At 44.2% G+C, this 20731-nt stretch overlaps 1 non-coding gene across 1 annotated transcript; it reads right to left on the minus strand.

Annotated features, from left to right (window-relative positions):
• Nucleotides 1-20253: 20253 nt before the first annotated feature.
• On the minus strand, nt 20254-20328 carry Trnas-uga. Its single transcript has one exon. It is a non-coding gene; the product is annotated as a tRNA-Ser (tRNA).
• Nucleotides 20329-20731: the final 403 nt, after the last annotated feature.

Below are 20731 nucleotides of genomic sequence, written 5' to 3' on the forward strand. Positions count from 1 at the left end.
TGTAGCGAGCTCCGGATCTCCGGGCAGCCAAGAGTCGCCCGACCGTTGCCAACAAACATAACTTGAGCGCGGACGACCTTGGTTGGTCGTTCGGTCGGTCGCCTCTTTGGGCGACGTGTATTTGGTCATATGACCATTTCTGGCCCCTACAATTGGTCATCTTGTGGGGCTTCGGTCGGTTCCTTCCTTGAGCAGAGATGTCGGGTGGCCAATGGGCAAGTGTTCCCTCTGTATGGTTGGGTTCGAGCCAGTGTGCCTGGGACGCCGTGTCTCCAAGTTCCCAAAAGACATCGAGTTGAGTCTGGTTGGAGCTGTAGCGAGCTCCGGATCTCCGGGCAGCCAAGAGTCGCCCGACCGTTGCCAACAAACATAACTTGAGCGCGGACGACCTTGGTTGGTCGTTCGGTCGGTCGCCTCTTTGGGCGACGTGTATTTGGTCATATGACCATTTCTGGCCCCTACAATTGGTCATCTTGTGGGGCTTCGGTTGGTTCCTTCCTTGAGCAGAGATGTCGGGTGGCCAATGGGCAAGTGTTCCCTCTGTATGGTTGGGTTCGAGCCAGTGTGCCTGGGACGCCGTGTCTCCAAGTTCCCAAAAGACATCGAGTTGAGTCTGGTTGGAGCTGTAGCGAGCTCCGGATCTCCGGGCAGCCAAGAGTCGCCCGACCGTTGCCAACAAACATAACTTGAGCGCGGACGACCTTGGTTGGTCGTTCGGTCGGTCGCCTCTTTGGGCGACGTGTATTTGGTCATATGACCATTTCTGGCCCCTACAATTGGTCATCTTGTGGGGCTTCGGTCGGTTCCTTCCTTGAGCAGAGATGTCGGGTGGCCAATGGGCAAGTGTTCCCTCTGTATGGTTGGGTTCGAGCCAGTGTGCCTGGGACGCCGTGTCTCCGAGTTCCCGACGGACATCGAGTTGAGTCGGGTTATGGTTGTAGTGAGCTCCGGAGCTCTGGACAGCCGAGACTCGCCCGACCATTGCCGACACACATAACTTGAGTGCGGACGACCTTGGTTGGTCGTTCGGTGGTCGTCTCATCGGACGACGTGTATTTGGTCGCAGACCACTTATGGAAACTCTGTGTGTGTCAACTTGTCATTTCTCCCTGTTGTTCCACAGTGACTAGTTTTAGGATTGTCAGAGTTCTTGGTGCAAGTGTGTGTAACTTCTGTGAGTTCCACCGAGCAGATCAATGCTGTCTGCATAGTGGAGTAGCCAGTCGGTCGGTTGCGAGAGAGGGAATTGATTAGGTTGTTGGTTGGTTCTTCAGCCGTCCATAGGTCGTGCTGCCACCCGATTATGTAGTGTTACGCTTGGCTGTCTGTCTCACCTAAACTGTTGTTAGAGTTTCCTACCCAGGCCGACCCTTGGAACACTTCTGAGCAACACTGTTCTGCTGTTTGTGATTGTGATTTTCTTTTGTCGCAAGTACCGTGCCATGCCTTCAGCCGTGTATTAATTTTGTCTGTTCTATGTTCAGTATATGGCCTTCAGACGAACCTTATGTGGAGTATTTTAAGATCAGGCCTTCAGCCGTGTTTTATTTGAAATTCTTGTTTTGCTCTGTATTTAGGCCTCCAGCCGCGGTTGTTTTAAAATTTGTGTTGCTTTCATCCGTACTCTGTAAATGCTTATCTTAAGGTTTGTCTTTAATTATTTTGAATAAATGTTTGGGCCTTCGGCCGTCAAGATATTTCGAGTTTTCTTAAAATTGTTTTCTGTTGTACTGTGTAAATGCTTGTCTTTCAAGGTTGCCTTTTATTATGTTGAAAAATTATTGGCATTTCAGCCGAGGAATTAATTCAAATTTTCCTTAGTATGGCTTTTAGCCGAAATTTGTATATGCTTGCCTTTTAAAGAATTTCGTTTTCTGATCTGAAGTATTATTTAGGCCTTTAGCGAAGAAGATATTTTAATTTTTCTTAAGTAAGGCCTTCAGCCGTTTGTCTAAGTCCTTGTGTTTTAAAAGGAATAATTTAAACTTTATTATTGAGAAGTTACTTGGGCCCTGAGCCGTGAATTGATCGTTGTTGTTTTAAAGAGAAAACCGTGCATTGTGTTTTGTAGGAATAAAGTTGTGTGTTCTCGTGCAACTAACAGTAACTGATCTTGACCACATTCCACAACGTCATCCGCTCTGTCCTGCGAAACCAGATTTCATATTGCTTTTGAAATATCGAAGCAATTATTTATTTTGCAGTTGTCATTTCTTGTTGTTACATACGCATCTCATATAATTTATCAGCAAAGTGGAAGTTTTTCCTAGACAGCAAGGGAAAAAAATACTACAACATCAAAAAGATGATCGAGTGTGCAAGGCGTCTCCAACAGATTAAGTTTTTTGCAAATAATTTAGTTTGTTCTCATACAAGGGGCGACCAAAAAGTATCCGTCTGAGCCCATTCCTGCCGATGCGGGTATATAAGCACCGACGTCTAGGCTAGGCATCAGTGTCTTAACGAGGTGCGTACAACGACTGAGGACACATGAACTACGGCGACGTTGTAACCAAATGCTTCCAGACATGACCAATGTGCTGTTACTCGTTTCTTGGCTGCAGAAGGATAAACACCGGTAGATATTTGCCGGAGAAGGAAGAATGTTTATGGGAAAGGATGTCTGTCGGAAAACACTTTTGTGGACAGGGACGTTGCTACTTAGGGCACGTCCCCGTATCGCAAAATCGCAACGCAGAAGTGACGCCAACCCAAGTGGAGACACTGGAGCACCAGTCCTACATCTACATGAATAGTCTGCAAGCCACCGTAAGGTGCGTGGCGGAGGGTACCCTCCACTACTTGTCATTTCCTTTGCTGTTCCACTCGCAAATAGAGCGAGGGAAAAGCGAGTGTCTGTACGCCTCCGTATACGATTTCTCCTATCTTCGTGATCCTGTTGGCGGCTTGGTTCAAATGGCTCTGAGCACTATGCGACTTAACTTCTGAGGTCATCAGTCGCCTAGAACTTAGAACTACTTAAACCTAACTAACCTAAGGACGTCACACACATCCATGCCCGAGGCAGGATTCGAACCTGCGACCGCAGTGGTCAAGCGGTTCCAAACTGTAGCGCCTAGAACCGCTCGAATATTACAGGTTTGATCTTCCTACTCATCAGCATTAACATACATTTTTCCAAGTTTAGAGCTGTCTTCCATTCATGACAGCAATTGGAAATTTTGCGTAAGTCATCTTGTATCTCCCTACAGTCACTCAACTTCAACATCTTACTGTACACCTGGGCATCATCAGCAAACAACCGCAGATTGCTGCCCACCCTGTCAGCCAAATCATTTGTGTATACAGGGTGTTTCAGAAGTGATGGTCAATATTCAGGGATATGACAGGAATGATCATTCGAAACAAAAAACTCAAATAAGCATGGGCTCTAAAACGCGTATCTTAAGAGCTATGAGCAGTTCCTGATCTTCGATACTGTGAAGCAAATCTCTTCTACTGCAAGCTCTTTGTTTTCCATACTAGGGTGAGTCAAATGAAAACTTTAAATTTGTAATAACAACTCGAAATTTCACGCCGTTATCCTGTAAGTTGGTAAGCGTGCTACAAACAACGTGCAGAATGGCCTGTAGGTGGCAGCATAGTGCAGATGCACACATACCGTCGCAGTATCAGTATAAAGATGGCCGCCCCACTTGCGACTTGCACCAGGGAGGAACAGCGTTCTGTTATTCGGTTTTTGCGTAGTGAAGGTGTGAAACCTGTTGAAATTCATCGACGAATGAAGGTTCAGTACGGTGATGCATGTTTGTCACAGCCGCAAGTCTACGAATGGAGTAGGAAGTCCGTAAATGGTGTGACTTCAGTGGAAGATGCTCCTCGTCCAGGTCAGGCACAACGAGTTGTGACTCCACAGAACATTGCAGCAGTTGAAGCCATAGTGAAGGGAAACCGCCGAGTGACACTGAATGACACTGCAGCATGTTTACAAATTAGTCACAGGTCAGCACACCACATTGTGCATGATGTGCTCCAGTTTCATAAGTGTCTGCAAGATGGGTGCCACGGCAGCTGACTCCTGAAATGAGAGAACGACGTGTTGATGCTTGTGAAGAACTTCTTCGGCGCTTTGAACGAGAAGGTGATGGCTTCCTTGCAAGAATCGTTACTGGGGACGAAACCTGGGTTCACTTCCACCAACCGGAAACGAAGAGAGCGAGCAATGATGGGCGCCATTCCTCATCACCAAGTGATTTCCATATGTTTGGACCACTCAAAGACGCAATGGGGGGGGGGGGGGGGGGAAAGAAGTTCCGTTCTGATGAAGAGGTACGCCACGCGGTGCATGAGTTGTTGTGCAGACTACCAAAAGAATTTTTTTCTAATGGAATTTATGCACTTTGTAAGCACTGGAAGACTTGCATTGAGTGTGGGGGAGATTATGTTGAAAAGTGATACAGCTTTGTACCACTTCTGCACAATAAATAATATTTAAAAAATATTTAAGGTTTTCATTTGACTCACCCTTGTATTTTGGGAATTGGTGGTATGGGCCAAAACAAGAAAAAAATTACCAGTATGGTCTAGAATGCATACCTTAATAGCTATGAGCACCTGTTCATCTTCGGTACTTTGGAACACAGCTCTTCTAGTGAACAGGTGCTCATAACTTTTAAGGTATGCATTTTGGAGCACACGTTTACTGTATATTTTTTTTCTTATTTTGGTCCGTACTACCACTTTCCAAAATATGAAAAGATCTTGCAGCAGAAGAGATTTGCTTCACAGTATCGAAGACCAGGAACTGCTCACAGCTCTTAAGATATAAGTTTTAGAGCCCATGATTACTTTGTTTCGAATGATCATTCCTGTCATATCCCTTAAGATTGAGAATCACTTTTGAAATGCCCTGTGTTGAGAAGAACAGAGGTTCTATCGCTTTCCCCTGGGGCACTCCTGACGATACCCTTGTCTCTGATGAACACTCGCCGTCTAGGACAACATCCTCGGTTCTATTGTTTAAGAAGTCTTCGAGCCACTCACACATCTGTGTTATTATGACATACGCTCGTACCTTCCGTAACAGCCCGCAATGGGGCACCATGCGGTTATTCCGCCTTCGAACCCTTAAAAAAGCCCTTGAAGAGTCTACGGTTCCTGCCGGACGAGTATGCGTAGCAGGAGATTACGGACTTCTTCACCCAGCAGGACACGTGTTTTTACCAAACGGATATCTTCAACATGGTGCGTCAGTGGGGTAAATGCCTCAGTGCTCACGGCGATATTGCCTGGCTGGCATACCGATTCTGGACTGTGCGAACCGAAACTTTTTGATCGCCCCTTGTGTTTCAAAATTTTATCTTCAGATTTTACCTTTAGATATTATACACTTGTCTCGAGTCCTTGAAGCAATTTCTGAATTTGATCTTTAGACAAGCTTTTAGATCTCTCAGCGAAGCGTTTTTAATCTTATCACTACTTGTAAAACAACGGCTCTCTAATGTTTTATTAATTTTTGCTACAAAAGGAGGCCACGTGAACTCATTTGTGGTGAATAGGGAGAATGGTTCATCATCACATTATTGTTTTTGACCAAAAATCCGCGAGTAACACATAAAGTACCAGCAGGCGTATTGTCGCGGTGCAACAGCAAACTGGTGCTTCTCCGCAAATCCAAGAGTGTTTTTTTTTCCTGATTGCTTCAAGCAAATGGCGTTGAAGTTCATATTCAGCATTCGACCTTGCGGCAACAAGTCGTGTTGCACAACGTCGTTAAAATCGGAGAACGCAAAGAGCATAACCTTCAGATGTTACCGCGTTTGTGGACCTTTTTCCGGTCTTGGCGAACCACAGTTGCGACGTCATATCCGCAAATCCGCGTTATGGCTCGACAATGATTGAAGCAGAAGAAATGGATTAAAATTCGTGCTGCGACCGGGACTCTAACCCGGGTCCTCTTGCTTGCTAAGCAGACGTTCTAACCATTACACCTCCACAGCACTATGGCGAACATTGCTGCACGAACTACCCAAGCTGAGTGCCCTCCCCAACGCAAACTTCAATTCATATCTTCTGTTTATTTTCCCTTAGATTGTCACTATCGCAGATAAAGAAGAGACTTAAATCTCTCAGGAAAAATATAATTATAAGTGTTACGAGTCGTTTCAAGAGGCAAGGTGGGGGGGGGGGGGGGGGAAGCAGCATGTTAGCTTGGAGGAGGAGGAGATTAATGTTTAACGCCCAGTCAACAACGAGGTCATTAGAGACGGAGTACAAGCTCGGATTGTGTCAAGGATGGGGAAGGAAGTCGACCGTGCCCTTCCGAAGGAACCATCCCGGCATTTGCCTTAAGCGACTAAGGGAAGTCGCGGAAAATTTAAATCAGGATGGCGGGATGCGGGTTTAAACCGTCGTTTTCCAGAATGCGAGTCCAGTGTGCTAACCACTGCGCCACCCCGCTCGGTTTGTTATCTTCGGTGGAAAGTCTCGAGACAGTAGTAAAACTAAATTCAGGGTTGCCACAGGGAAACTCGGTGTTCTCCACCATCTGGGAGACAGTACCAAGACAGTCTAAGGAAAAAAAAAAAAAAAAAGACAAATGACGATTGATAACAAGAGGGGAAAGCAATACAGCAGAAGGAGAATGTGTAGCTTTCATAGATGAAATAGTGAAGGTAGGTGAAAGGACGGTGGTTAGTAAAAATCCTTGGGTAACACAAGAAATACTGAATTTAATTGACGAAAGGAGAAAATATAAAAATGCAGTAAACGAAGCAGGCTAGAGGGAATACAAAAGTCTAAAGAATGAGATCGCTAGGAAGTGCAAAATGGCTGAGCAGCGATGGCTAGAGGACAAATGTAAGGATTTAGAAGCATATGGCACTAAGGGACAGGTGCCGTCAACGGGTAAATCAAAGGGATCTTTGGAGAAAAGAGAACAACGTGTATGAATATGCTTAATGGAAAACCAGTTCTAAGCAAAGAAGAGAAAGCAGAAAGGTGGAAGAAGCATATAGAGGATCTATCCAAGGGTGATGTACTTGAGAGCAATATTATGGAAACGGAAGAGGACGTAGATGAAGATGAAATGGGCAACATGATACTGCAAGATTTTCACAGAGTACTGAAAGACCTAATTCAAAACAGGGCCCCTTGAGTGGACGACTTTCCGTCAGAATTACTGAAATCCTTGTCAGAGCCAGCAATGACAAAACTGTTCTGCTGGAGTGCAAGTTGTATGAGGAAATCAGGTGCTGACAGGGGCGAACGTTACCAAAGTATGTTTAATAAGTCACGGTTGCAAAATACTAACACGAGTTCCTCACAGAAGAATGGAAACACTGGTACAGGCTGACCTTAGTGGAGACCCGTTGGGATTCCGAAGAAATGTAGGCAATACTGACCCTACGACTTCACGTAGAAGACAGGTTAAGGAAAGGCAAACCTACGATTATAGAATTTGTAGACTTAGAGAAAGCTGCTGACAATGTTGACTGGAAAACTCTCTTTTAAATTCTAACTCTGGCAGGGATAAAATACAGGGAGCGAAAGGCTATTTACAGCTTGTACAGAAACGAGATGGCAGTTACAGGAGTCAAGGGGCATGAAAGGGAAGCAGTGGTTGAAAAGGTAGTGAGACAGGGGTGTTATTCAGTCACTACATTGAGCATGCAGTAAAGGAAGGAAAAGAAAAATTTGGAGTGCAATTTAAGTCCAGGAAGAAGAAAAAATAAACCTGAGGTTTGCCGATGACACTGTAATACTGTCAGAGACAGCAAAGGACTTGGAAGAGCAGTTGAACGGCATAGACAGCGTCTTGAAGGCAGGATGTAAGATTAATATCAACGAAAGCAAAACGAAAATAATAGAATGTAGTGGAATTAAATTGGGAAATTAGATTAGAAAATGAGATACTTCCAGCAATAGATGAGGTTTGCTATTTCGGCAGCGAAATAACTGATACAGTCGCGGTAGAGAGGATGTAAACTGTAGACTGGCAACGGCAAGAAAAGCGTTTCTGAAGAAGATAAATTTGTAAACATCGAGTATGGATTTAAGTGTCAGGAAGTCTTTTCTGGAAGTATTTCTATGGAGTGTAGCCATGTATGAAAGTGAATCACGGACGATAAACAATTTAGACAGCAGAAGCATTTGGAATGTGGTGTTACTAGATGGGTAGAAGATGCAAATAATGAGGAGGTACTAAGTAGAATTGGGGAGAAAAGAAATATGTGGCACAACCTGATCATCAGAAGGGATCGGTTGGCAGGACACATTGTGAGGCATCAGGGGATCACCAATTAAATACTGGAGGGAAGCGTGGAGGGGTTAAAAATCGCAGAGGGAGACCAAGAGATGAATGAAGTAACTAGATTCAGAAAGATGTAAATTGCAGTAGTTACTCGGAGAAGACGAGGCTTGCACAGGATCAGCATGGAGGAACTGCATCAAACCAATCTTCGGACTGAAGACTACAACGAATGATTAAAATTTCAGAAGAATTGGATTTATTCAAGCGAAAGAGAATTACAAGAGCAAGTCAATAACGCGTTGATCCACCTCTGGTTCTTATACAAGCAGATATTCGGATTGGGATCTATTGATAGAGTTGTTGGATGTCGCCCTGAGGTATATCGAGCCGAATTCTCTCCAATTGGCGTGTTGGATGGGCCAAATCCCGAGCTGGTTGGATGGCCAACCCATAATGCTCTGAGCGTTCTCATTGGAGAAGGTAGGATTTGGCAAGCTGGAAGACAAGCAGTAGCAATAAACACTGTTGTGGGTGAGCATTATCGTGCTGAAATGTAAGCCCAGGATGCATTGCCACGAAGGGCAACAAAACGAGATTCAATTCAAAGTGGGACTCGTTACTGAAGAGGATACTACTATAGTCGATGCGATGTCGGGCCGCGAAGACCAACGATGTCGTGTGTGGAGACGGCCTGGACAGCAGTGTGACACCAACCTGTCGCTTGTCACACTGCCCAACAACGGGAGTGACGGTTTGGGATGCAATTTCCTTTCCTTATGTGCGACACCCTTGCAGAACACAGGCGTCTTCAAAAATGGGTCAAATGGCTCTGAGCACTATGGGACTTAACTTCTGAGGTCATCATTCCCATAGAACCTAGAACTACTTAAACCTAACTGTTACCTCCGAGTGACACAGTACTCGTTAAAGCCTGTTCTATAGTAAGTGGGCGGGGTTCACCTTATGACAAAGGATTTTTGTATAGTTATCGACCGCGTGTACCTGAATGGTGGCAAATCAGACTTACAACCACTCTGTAATAACAATGATCTGTCAAGTAAGTTAGAAATGCAATTACACGTCAGGATGGATCAAAAGCAACCCAGAAGATGGTACTAATGTGATAATAATACGGTCGCCAGCCTAATTAGGCATTAACTATACAAGTTGGTATATATTCATGCAAAACAACAAGTAGTAACACTGCATAATATAGTAGAATTTTAGAACCAGAAAATCTATTGAACTGATAGTTTCACGTTCTGTACTGATATGGAAAAACCATGAATACATAATGTATATAATGTATACTACAAAACTATATACTGTCTATTAATCTGATTAAAATCGGGCATAGGTTACCCTAGAAATAGCACTTTCGTACCACACACAAAATCTCAATTTTGATAAAGATAAAACACTGATAAATTTTGACTTTTATGTTGACTTTAACTTTTGCTGGTCAAACCAAATTAGAACACTTCAGAATTGACTAAAGAGGGGGGGGGGGAGGGGGCGACCCTGAAACTGTTATGATAGCTGTATTTAAAAAAATGATTACTGAATTTATTATGCGTTCAAGATTTCCAGTATATAAATTACTACTCTTTTCATCTTATTTACTGCTCATTTAAATATCTTTATATCTGTCTCGAAATAATAAACTTCATTACTATATCAATATTAAAGTTATCTTTCAACTTCGTTAGACCTTCGTTATTCATTTACTGGTTCATTAACAAAACATTTCTTTAAACACCATTATAACACAGCTAGTTCTGCAAATAATTATCATTAACACAAATTTTAATTTTCATTTCGGGACACTCGGATTGTACAACATTTGGAAAGGACCCTGTCTAGGTTAGTTGTGAGGATAATTAAATGATGGGAAAGTTCTGGTAAAATTTAGGTTATTATTGCACAGTTCACTCTCTGATCCATACGAATACAGTACTAAAAGTTTCAACCTGCTTGTATCGATGCGGCGGTTCGCGGGCGGCGAGATGGCGAGGCACAGAGCACACATACAACCACAGCTATGGCTCTTGACGTATCGGCACTTTAGTTCTTCTTAGCGTCGCAATACTTTTCCATTTAGTGCCTATGGAATTTTGCCACGCAGTGTGGGCGTTGGAACGGCATACCCGAGGCTCAGTGAAGCTACGTCTTCCAGGAGAGCCTCCTCGCTCCAGAAGGTGTTGCTCAGACCAGTGCCAAACTCCAACTACTACTGCTGAGCCCGTTGTGCCGTGCAGTGCGCGCGTGCATTTTCCCGCGCTCGCCTGTCATCCACCTTTTACCGCTCCCCTACAGACAGGGTATTCACCAGAGGTTTTGCATTCTACATATCCTAACACCTTGCCTACGTCTGGACCAGGCGCACAATTACAATTTTAAGCATCTTACAACAGTCTCAACATCTGTTACATTTCAATTCTATCACAATATTACTTGACATTTGACATAAACATTAATATTCACATTGAAACTTATTTACAGTTTTCTTAACATAATGGCATGAAACAAAAAAAAAAAATGAAATCAGAACATCAATTACACAAATGTATCGAAAAATCAGAAGAAAAAAATTATTTATATATACAATAGTATATTGGTTGTGCAACAAAAATCAAAAGACCCTGGAAGATCTCAAAGATACCAGGAAAACAGTCACAAAAACAAGTCGTAAACAACACGAAGACAAAAAATTGCAAGACATAGAAAACGATTTCAAGAAAAACAATTCCCGAAATTTCTACAGAGTATTCATACAAAAATTAACAAAGTACTCTCCTCCATCACTCCAGTTCAAAAATGACCATGGGGAAATTGCTCATACCAACACCGAAAATTGTGAAATTCTTGCAAAATACTTTTCTAAATTACTGAATTGTGAAAAGCCTGCAGAAAAATTCGAGTTCCATCGTACACAACGAAACCCAGACTCAAAGCCACCAAGTTTACAAGAGATTAAAGAGATAATTCAGTCACTGAAAAATAACAAAGCATCTGGAGAAGACCAAATCATCGCATAATTATGGAAAAATGCAGGAAAAAATCTTATTACAAAACTCAAAGAAATTATACATGAAATCTGGAAAACTGAAAAAATCCCCACAGATTGGAAGACTGCAATCATACATCCTCTGTACAAAAAAGGAAGTAAAACAGACTCCAACAACTATCGCGGAATCTCCTTATTGTCAATAACATACAAAATTCTGTCTAAAGCCCTACTAAACCGCGCAGAACCTCAGCTGGATTCAAAACTAGGCGAATACCAAGGTGGGTTCAGAAAAGGTCGATCTTGCGTAGAACAAATCCTTAACTTGAAAAACTCAATGAAATATTTACATAGTACTTCAAACAAAAGTTATGTCATCACGTTTGTCGACTTTAAAAAAGCATATGACAGTGTAGACCGAGAATCCCTTTTTGAAGTATTAGCAGAATTTGGACTAGATCAAAAGACAACAAACATCATAAAAGAAACACTCACGGAGACCAAATCCAAAGTAAAATTTAGGGGAGAATTGAGCACAGAATTTGAAATAGACACAGGAGTACGACAAGGGGATGTACTGTCCCCAGTGCTCTTCAATTGTGCTCTTGAAAAAGTTGTTAGAGAATGGAAAAAAGCAGGTGCACCAGCACACAGACTGGGACCAAGACGTAAGGGCATAGAATTAGACTGCTTAGCACTTGCTGATGACATGGCACTGATCGCACAATACATTACCGATGCACAGAAACAGCTAGAATTATTACAAGAACAGGCAGCTAAAATAGGATTACAAATTTCATTTGAAAAAACAAAATTTATGACTGACGTCAAAGATGCACCTTCTGATCTCAAAATTGGTAATAACTACATCTCTCGAGTAAAGAATTTAAATATTTAGGTGAATGGATTGCAGAAAATTGTAACGAAAGGAAATCTGTCAGATCAAAAGTCCAGAAAATGGAGACGGCGTTTCAGTTAACAAAAAACATTTACAACAAAAAGAGTCTCTCGTGGAACTGCAAAATACGACACTACACAACAGCAATTAGACGCGAAGCTCTCTACGCATCTGAGACACTAAACCTTCAACACAGAACACTAAAAGAGGAATTAGAAGTGAAAGAACGTAAGATAATGAGGAAAATCCTAGGACCAAGAACTAAAGATGGGGTACATTATCCAAAACCCAATGCAGAAATATATAAAAATATCTCCAAAATAACAGACACAATGCGCATGAGAAGAATCCAATTCATGGGGCACTTAGAAAGAATGGACTCAAACAGGTTAACGTACAAAATCCATACATTTTTAAAGAACAAAACTACAAGACCGAACTGGTACAAACAGACGGAAAAATACCTGAGAGAATTAGGGTGTCCAAATCTACATGATAGAAATGAAATCAGAAAAATCACAAACACACGGGGTTTTGAGGAAGAAGAGAGAAAAACTAACCGACATACATGGTCTACGCAACGAAAGCTAGCCCAATCGTTGTTTATGAAGGAATACTGGGCGAAAAGGAAGGCCAACAAATGTTGATTACGCGTGGTCCTAAGTGATCCATCCGCGAAGAAAAAGAAGAAGTATAGCGTCGTTGTTGTTACACTAACTAACCTAAGGACATCACACACACCCATGCTCGAGGCAGGATTCGAACCTGCAACCGTAGCGGTCGCGCGGTTCCAGACTGAAGCGCCTAGAACCGCTCGGCCACCCCGCCCAGCAGCGGCACGTCGACGATATTCTCTACCGCGTTTTGTTGCTCTTCACGGCAAGTGGTCTTGGGCTTAACTGTCAGCAAGGTTACCGGCCCGCACACGGCGAGTGTTACTATCGCTTGTCTTCGTACTTGCCAAGCCCTGCCTAAGCCATCAAGGTCTCCGGCTGCCCCATTGATAACGATGGATGCCCACGTGAATGTTCCCCACAGCACACTAGAGCCACCGCCAGCTCTTCTTCGTCCAGCAGTACACGTGTTGAGGAACTGCTCGCGCGCTCCTGTCGGCATGATGAAGAACGTGTAGGGATGTATCAGACCATGCAACCCTCTGACACTGCGCCAACGTCCAGTGCCGATGGTCAAGTGCCTATTTCAGTGATAGCTGCCGACGTCGCGGTGTCAACATTGGCATATAGATGGGTGGTCGGCGTCAGAGGATCATCGTTATAAGTGTCCGGTGCGCTATGTGTTCAGGCACACTTGCTCTCTGCCCAGCATTAAGGTCGGATGTTAGTCCCACTACAGTTCGCCAACTGTCCTATTTTACCAGTCTGCCCAGCCTACGACGGACGACATCTGCAATGGTAAACTTCGTGATCAAAAGTATCCGGACACCAGTCTGAAAATGACTTACAAATCCGTGGCGCCCTCCATCGGTAATGCTGGAATTCAATATGGTTCCAAAAATGGTTCAAATGGCTCTGAGCACTATGGGACTTAACATCTGAGGTCATCAGTCCCCTTAGAACTACTTAAACCTAAGGACATCACACACATCCATGCCCGAGGCAGGATTAGAACCAGCGATCGTAGCGGTCGCGCGGTTCCAGACTGAAGCGCCTAGAACCGCTCAGCCACACTGGCCGACTTCACTATGGTGTTGGCCCACCCTTAGCCTTGATGACAGCTTCCACTCTCGCAGGCATACGTCTGTCAGGTGCTGGAAGGTTTCTTGGGGAATAGCAGACCATTCTTCACGGAGTGCTGCTCTGAGGAGAGGTATCGATGTCGGTCGGTGAGGCCTGGCACGAAGTCGGCGTTCCAAAACATCCCATTGGATTCAGGTCAGCACTCCGTGCAAGCCAGTCCATTACAGGGATGTTATTGTTGTGTAACCACTCCGCCACAGGCCGTGCATTATGAACAGGTTGCTCGATCGTGTTGAAGGATGCCATCCCCGAATTGCTCTTCAACAGTGGGAAGCAAGAAGGTGTTTAAAAGATCAGTTTAGGCCTGTGCTCTGATAGTGCCACGCAAAACAACAAGGGGTGCAAGCCCCCTCTGCGAAAAACACGACCACACGGTAACATCACCGCCTCCGAATTTTACTGTTGGCACTACACTCGCTAACAGATGACGTTCACCGGGCATTCGCCATACCCACACTCTGCGATCGAATCGCCACATTGTCTACGGCGATTTGTCACTCCACACAACATTTTTCCGCTGTTCAATCGTCCAATGTTTATGCTTCTTATACCAAGCGAGGCGTCGTTTGGCATTTACCGGCGTGATGTGTGGCTTATGAGCAGCCGCTCGACCATGAAGCCGCGCGGAGTGGCCGGGCGGTTTGAGGCGCCATGTCACGGATTGCGTGGCCTCTCCCGCCGCAGGTTCGAGTCCTCCCTCGGGCATGGGTGTGTGTGTTCTTCTTAGCATAAGTTAGTTTAAGTAGTGTGTAAGTCTAGGGATAGATGACCTTAGCAGTTTTTTCCCTTAGGAATTCACACACATACACACACAGACGCACACACACACACACACACACACACACACACACACACACACACACACACACACACACTCGACCATAAAATCCAAGTTTTCTCACCTCCCGCCCAACTGTCATAGTACTTGCAGTGGACCGTGATGCAGTTTGGAATTCCTGTGTGATGGTCTGTATAGATGTCTGCCTATTACACATTGCGACCCTATTCTACTGTCGGCGGTCTCTGTCAGTCAACAGACGAAGTCAGCCTGCACACTTTTGTGCTGTACGTGTCCCTTCACGGTTCCATTTCACTATCACGTCGCAAACAGTGGACCTAGGGATGTTGTGGTGTGCGTACTGTAAGACCTTCGGTACACACACCATCAGATTATTTGACATGTCGCTCTAACGAAGTAGGCGAGTGTCAGCAATATGTCTCGTGGTCCTATCGTGGCGTGTTTATCTTCTGCCGTTAGGTCAGACGATAGAAATGCCACTTGCACGCTTACAGTAGCAGATTGACGGTGACCAACTTTAAACAGAACTCGATTAATTTTCACACACATTTATTAAAATAATAACAATCATAGACCTTACTTAACTTGATTCTGGATGCTATTTACAATTGACAATCTGAAGTTCCTTTGGTCTTGGTACGTTAGTCTTATTCTGACATATCTCTGATACTTGACAAAGTGTCTATACATTTCTCTTCATGGCTATGCACAGGAATATGGTAATCTTATTAGGCGCAGACTGAAATTTGACTATAGACTAATGCAGACTGATGCAGACTGACTAATCGGAGGTCTGTACACTCGTTATAATACCTCGCGCATTCAGGTATCACTGCGCGAGTGTGATCCGCGAGGAGAAAAGGTTCTACGTTAGCAGCAATCTCATTGGCTGCATTACATATTAATACGCGGATCGGCGGAAGCAGAATTTGGTCCGTCTCTGAGACAGCGCCATCTCGTAGTGCGGAGACGGACGAGCGCTGCGCCTGCACTGTTGTGCTTAGCGGGGCGCGCTCTAGTGGGAAAGTTGTGTACGCGCTGACTACGCAGGACTATGTACACAACAGATGTTTAGCAGTATGGATATCTCACGCACAGATGTATGACACAAGTGACACCCAATCACCTGATCACGTCGTCCGTGAGTTCCCCGGAGGGCCCCATTCTGCTGTCTCACGATGTCTAATGACTACTGAGGTCGCTGATGTGGTGTACCTGGCAGTAGGTGGCAGCACAATGCACATAATAAGAAAAACCTATGTTTTTGGGGGTGTCCGGATACTTTCGATCACATAGTGTAGGTGGTCGCCCAATCACACATCTGGACCTGGTTTCACATTGGTTTCGCCATGTGTTGAAGACACTCGCCACAGCACTCGAACACCCTACCAGTTGTGCAGTTTCCAAGATGCTCGAGCCGAGTCTCCGGGCTATGACAATCTGCCCTCGTTCAAACTCAGACTGATCGCGCGCCTTCCCCATTCTACACACGGATAGCGCGCTTACTGATACTGCATGCACCGTGCGTGTGTCTGACTAGCAGTCATTCCTTGCTAGGTGGCGCTTCTGTCGTCTGGACGGGCTTCTAACATTCTGCGTGGTGTCTGTTGTTCTATATCGTGTCTCCCTACCACTTTCGCGCAACGACGCTCTGAGCGTGTTTTTTAGAGAGTTGACTAGTTTGAACCTGGGACCTGTTGCTGGTAAGGAGACGTCAGACCACACATGACATGTAGAGTTCAGAAGAGTTCAATGAGACTAGCGATGATGTAACCAAATACTTAATGATTTCAGCGTCAGCTCCACTGCACTCCCTGTAAAAGAATCTTAATACTAACTAAATTTAGTGGAAGGGGTTCAAGGCTTTCCTATTTTTAGTTAGCTGGTAAAATAACGTCGAAAAAGCAGTAAGTTTACCACTGGAAATTTTATTCTACTCACAAAACATTGTTTATAAATTGCACTATTGATAAAAGGAAATGTTTTATACAGGATGGTAAAAACCAACTGGGTTCGACAAAAATGTGAACGAATATTCCCTGAATGGGTTTCCAAGTTCTACAATGGATCGAAGGATGACCTATGCCATATCACAGCTATAATCTAGGTTTAAATTAAGTTTCACAAAAGAGAAAACTATCAAAATGGTCTACAGTGACCCTCAATTATCTTAAATTACTTATCTAACTTGTCGTAAATTACAGTGGCTGATGTGCCTTCTCAATAACTATATAACAGAAAAATCATCCCGTTTCAGATTTTTACTTCAAGTGGCAAATGTGAACACCATGAGCTTTAATTGACGATCGACTCTAGTATTACGCAAAAAGGGGGTGTAACAGATGAGACTTCTGCAGTTCTGAGTGAAGCTTTATGCGCTGTTATGCGGCATCGCGTGCGTTCATTACCTTGTCGGTGATCGTCAGGGGGCGGCGGACAGCACAGCTCCGCTCACCTCGCTGTCTCGGAAGCAACTCTGAAGCAACTCTCTCCAAACTTCTCCTTACTACAATTTACCGAAGTTGGTTTAATAAAACTATCTGGCTGTGTTTTCATCTGACCAATCAGGGTCTCAATGTTAACCTTAAGCTCCGCCTACAAAAATTCTGTGTATTCAATGAGAAACGTTATACATTTCGTGGTGGGGCAATGTTTTTAAAGTTGGCAACGTAACAGAGACGCGAAAAAGTCTCATGCTAAAACTTCCAGCTGCTGTGGCCCTTTTAGTGTTATCGTAAGATCTATACCGTTCTTCTGTAGAGCTCTAGCTTTTAACATGGGCTGGGGGGTGGTCCTGACGCAACAGAGACGCGAAAAAGTCTCACGCTAAAACTTGCGGCTGGGGTAGCCCTTTTTGTGTTATTGTAAGATCTATACTGTTCTTCTGGAGGGCTCTAGCTTTTAACATGGGCTGGGGGGTTGTCCTAGCGGTTAGCTGGCGACGTCGGTGTCCGTCCCTTATCGTAGGGCCTTCCAGCTTAACACGGTTCTGCTCTCGGCTTCTGTTCTCGCTTCTCCCGTCGGAACTGCGTCTGTCTCACGGTGGGAAGGTATGACATGCATTTAGGCATTCTTGTGTTAGTCTGTGGTATTCCATTTGCTCACTCGTTACTCGTATTACTTTGGTTAATTTAATGTCACGATTTATCCGGAGCTATGTGACATACTACTGGATTTGCTTATCATGTCAGGGTTTTCATGGAAGGTGTTGGATTTGCCTGACACCTTACAGGCTTATATCGATAGTAGGTGTGTGGTCGTAATGTTCTGGCTGACCAGCGTATTTCTTACATCGGTGTGCCACATACAAGAGTATGCCAGACGTTACGTAGCACGGCACGGCCTGTATCCGTATTATTTACATGTACATCTACTTCTACATGATTACTCTGCAATTCACATTTAAGTGCTTGGCAGAGGGTTCATCGAATCACAATCATACTATCTCTCTACCATTCCACTCCCGAACAGCGCGCGGGAAAATCGAACATCTAAACCTTTCTGTTCGAGCTCTGATTTCTCTTATTTTATTTTGATGATCATTCCTACCCATGTAGGTTGGACTCAACAAAGACTGAAATTTCGTAAATAGATCTCGCCGCGACGAAAAACGTCTTTGCTTTAATGACTTCCATCCCGACTCGCGTATCAGATCTGCCACACTCTCTCCCCTATTACGTGATAATACAAAACGAGCTGCCCTTTTTTGCACCCTTTCGATGTCCTCCGTCAATCCCACCTGGTAAGGATCCCACACCGCACAGCAATATTCTAACAGAGGACGAACGAGTGTAGTGTAAGCTGTCTCTTTAGTGGACTTGTTGCATCTTCTAAGTGTCCTGCCAATGAAACGCAACCTTTGGCTCGCCTTCCCCACAATATTATCTATGTGGTCTTTCCAACTGAAGTTGTTCGTAATTTTAACACCCAGGTACTTAGTTGAATTGACAGCCTCGAGAACTGTACTATTTATCGAGTAATCGGATTCCAACGGATTTCTTTTGGAACTCGTGTGGATCACCTCACACTTTTCGTTATTTAGCGTCAACTACCACCTGCCACACCATACAGCAATCTTTTCTAAATCGCTTTGCAACTGATACTGGTCTTCGGATGATCTTACTAGACGGTAAATTACAGCATCATCTGCGAACAACCTAAGAGAACTCCTCAGATTGTCACCCAGGTCATTTACATAGATCAGGAACAGCAGAGGTCCCAAGACGCTTCCCTGGGGAACACCTGATATCACTTCAGTTTTACTCGACGATTTTCCGTCTGTTACTACGAACTGTGACCTTTCTGACAGGAAATCACGAATCCAGTCGCACAACTGAGACGATACACCGTAATCCCGTGGCTTGATTAGAAGTCGCCTGTGAGCAACGGTGTCAAAAGCTTTCCGGAAATCTAGAAATATGGAATCAACCTGAGATCCCCTGTCAATAGCGGCCATTACTTGTTGCGAATAAAGAGCTAGCTGCGTTGTACAAGAACGATGTTTTCTGAAAACATGCCGATTACGTATCAATAGATCGTTCCCTTCCAGGTGATTCATGACTTTTGAGAAGAAGCTGAAAGTAGACAAATGTAATTTTGTTGTCGTTGGCTAATTACAAATCGCCAATCAATCCCATTAACACTCATATCCATCTTTTTGATTTGCAGCTCCTTGTATTGGCCGTGTTTGCAGTTAAAATTGTTGGATGTGAGGTCCGCCAGTTATGCAAAACACCGTTTTTCTCAGTACCCAAACATGTTTCGACACTACTGTGCCATCGTCAGTGGGTTTTCGTTTTTATTTATTCTGCAATGTGAACATTTTTGTTAAATGATTATAGAATTATGTGCATTTTTGGTTCAAACAACAGATCATTTCCTTTTGTAAATACCTTTACATTTGGTGTGCATGAATTTTCCGGGTCACCAGTGTGTTAATGACTACAGGTAGCTTGTCATCTGCAACCAAACGATGTTGATGAAAAAGTTTTTTTGCTGGGAGTTAACCTATCTTCTGGAATGTAATTTAGTTTTTCGCGATTTTTTCGCTCCTATTTTCGTATTTACTTACGTTTTCATGTGGCAAGCACTTCCATTCTCCGCATCATGCTGAGATGTTCTGTTGCATAGAACACACTGTGATTGTGGTTTGCTATCAGTCAGTGTACATTTGTACACCAGAGGGTTTGGCGCCAAATTTGAATTTTGTTTGCATTTTATCTTTGTGTGTGTGTGTGTGTGTGTGTGTGTGTGTGTGTGTGTGTGTGTGTAGACTTTATCTGTTTATGCTGTTTTTATTTGTAAAGTTCCTTTAATGTGTTAAATAGTGTGCCCTTACAGAGTGTAGTGTATTCGTTTAAGACCTGTTTTCCTTCCACTATTACCTTCTGTATATGGAAGTGTTCCTCAATCGTCAGTTTGCTGTACAGGCTGTGGCTGGGTTTTAATATTCTTAAGTCTGTTTCTATTGTGGTTGGGTGGTCATTGTGGGCTACAAGGTGGTCAGCAAATCCAGAACGAGATTTTCACTCTGCAGCGGAGTGTGCGCTGATATGAAACTTCCTGGCAGATTAAAACTGTGTGCCGGACCGAGATTCGAACTCGGGACCTTTGCCTTTCACGGGCAAGTGCTCTACCAACTGAGCTATCCAAGCACGACTCACGCCCCGTCCTCACAGCTGTTCGAATCTCGGTCAGGCACACAGTTTTAATCTGCCAGGAAGTTTCATATCAGCGCACACTCCGCGGAGACATGGCTTAGCCACAGCCTGGGGGATGTTTCCGGAATGAGATTTTCACTCTGCAGCGGAGTGTGCGCTTATATGAAACTTCCTGGCAGATTATAACTGTGTGCCGGACCGAGGCTCGAACTCGGGACGTTTGCCTTTCGCGGGCAAGTGCTCATTTCAGCGCACACTCCGCTGCAGAGTGACAATCTCATTCTGGAAACATCCCCCAGGCTGTGGCTAAGCCATGTCTCGGCAATATCCTTTCTTTCAGGAGTGCTAGTTCTGCAAGGTTCGCAGGAGAGCTTCTGTAAAGTTTGGAAGGTAGGAGA

This window comes from Schistocerca piceifrons, chromosome 11 (assembly GCF_021461385.2).
Source record: "Schistocerca piceifrons isolate TAMUIC-IGC-003096 chromosome 11, iqSchPice1.1, whole genome shotgun sequence".
Lineage (NCBI taxonomy): Eukaryota > Metazoa > Arthropoda > Insecta > Orthoptera > Acrididae > Schistocerca > Schistocerca piceifrons.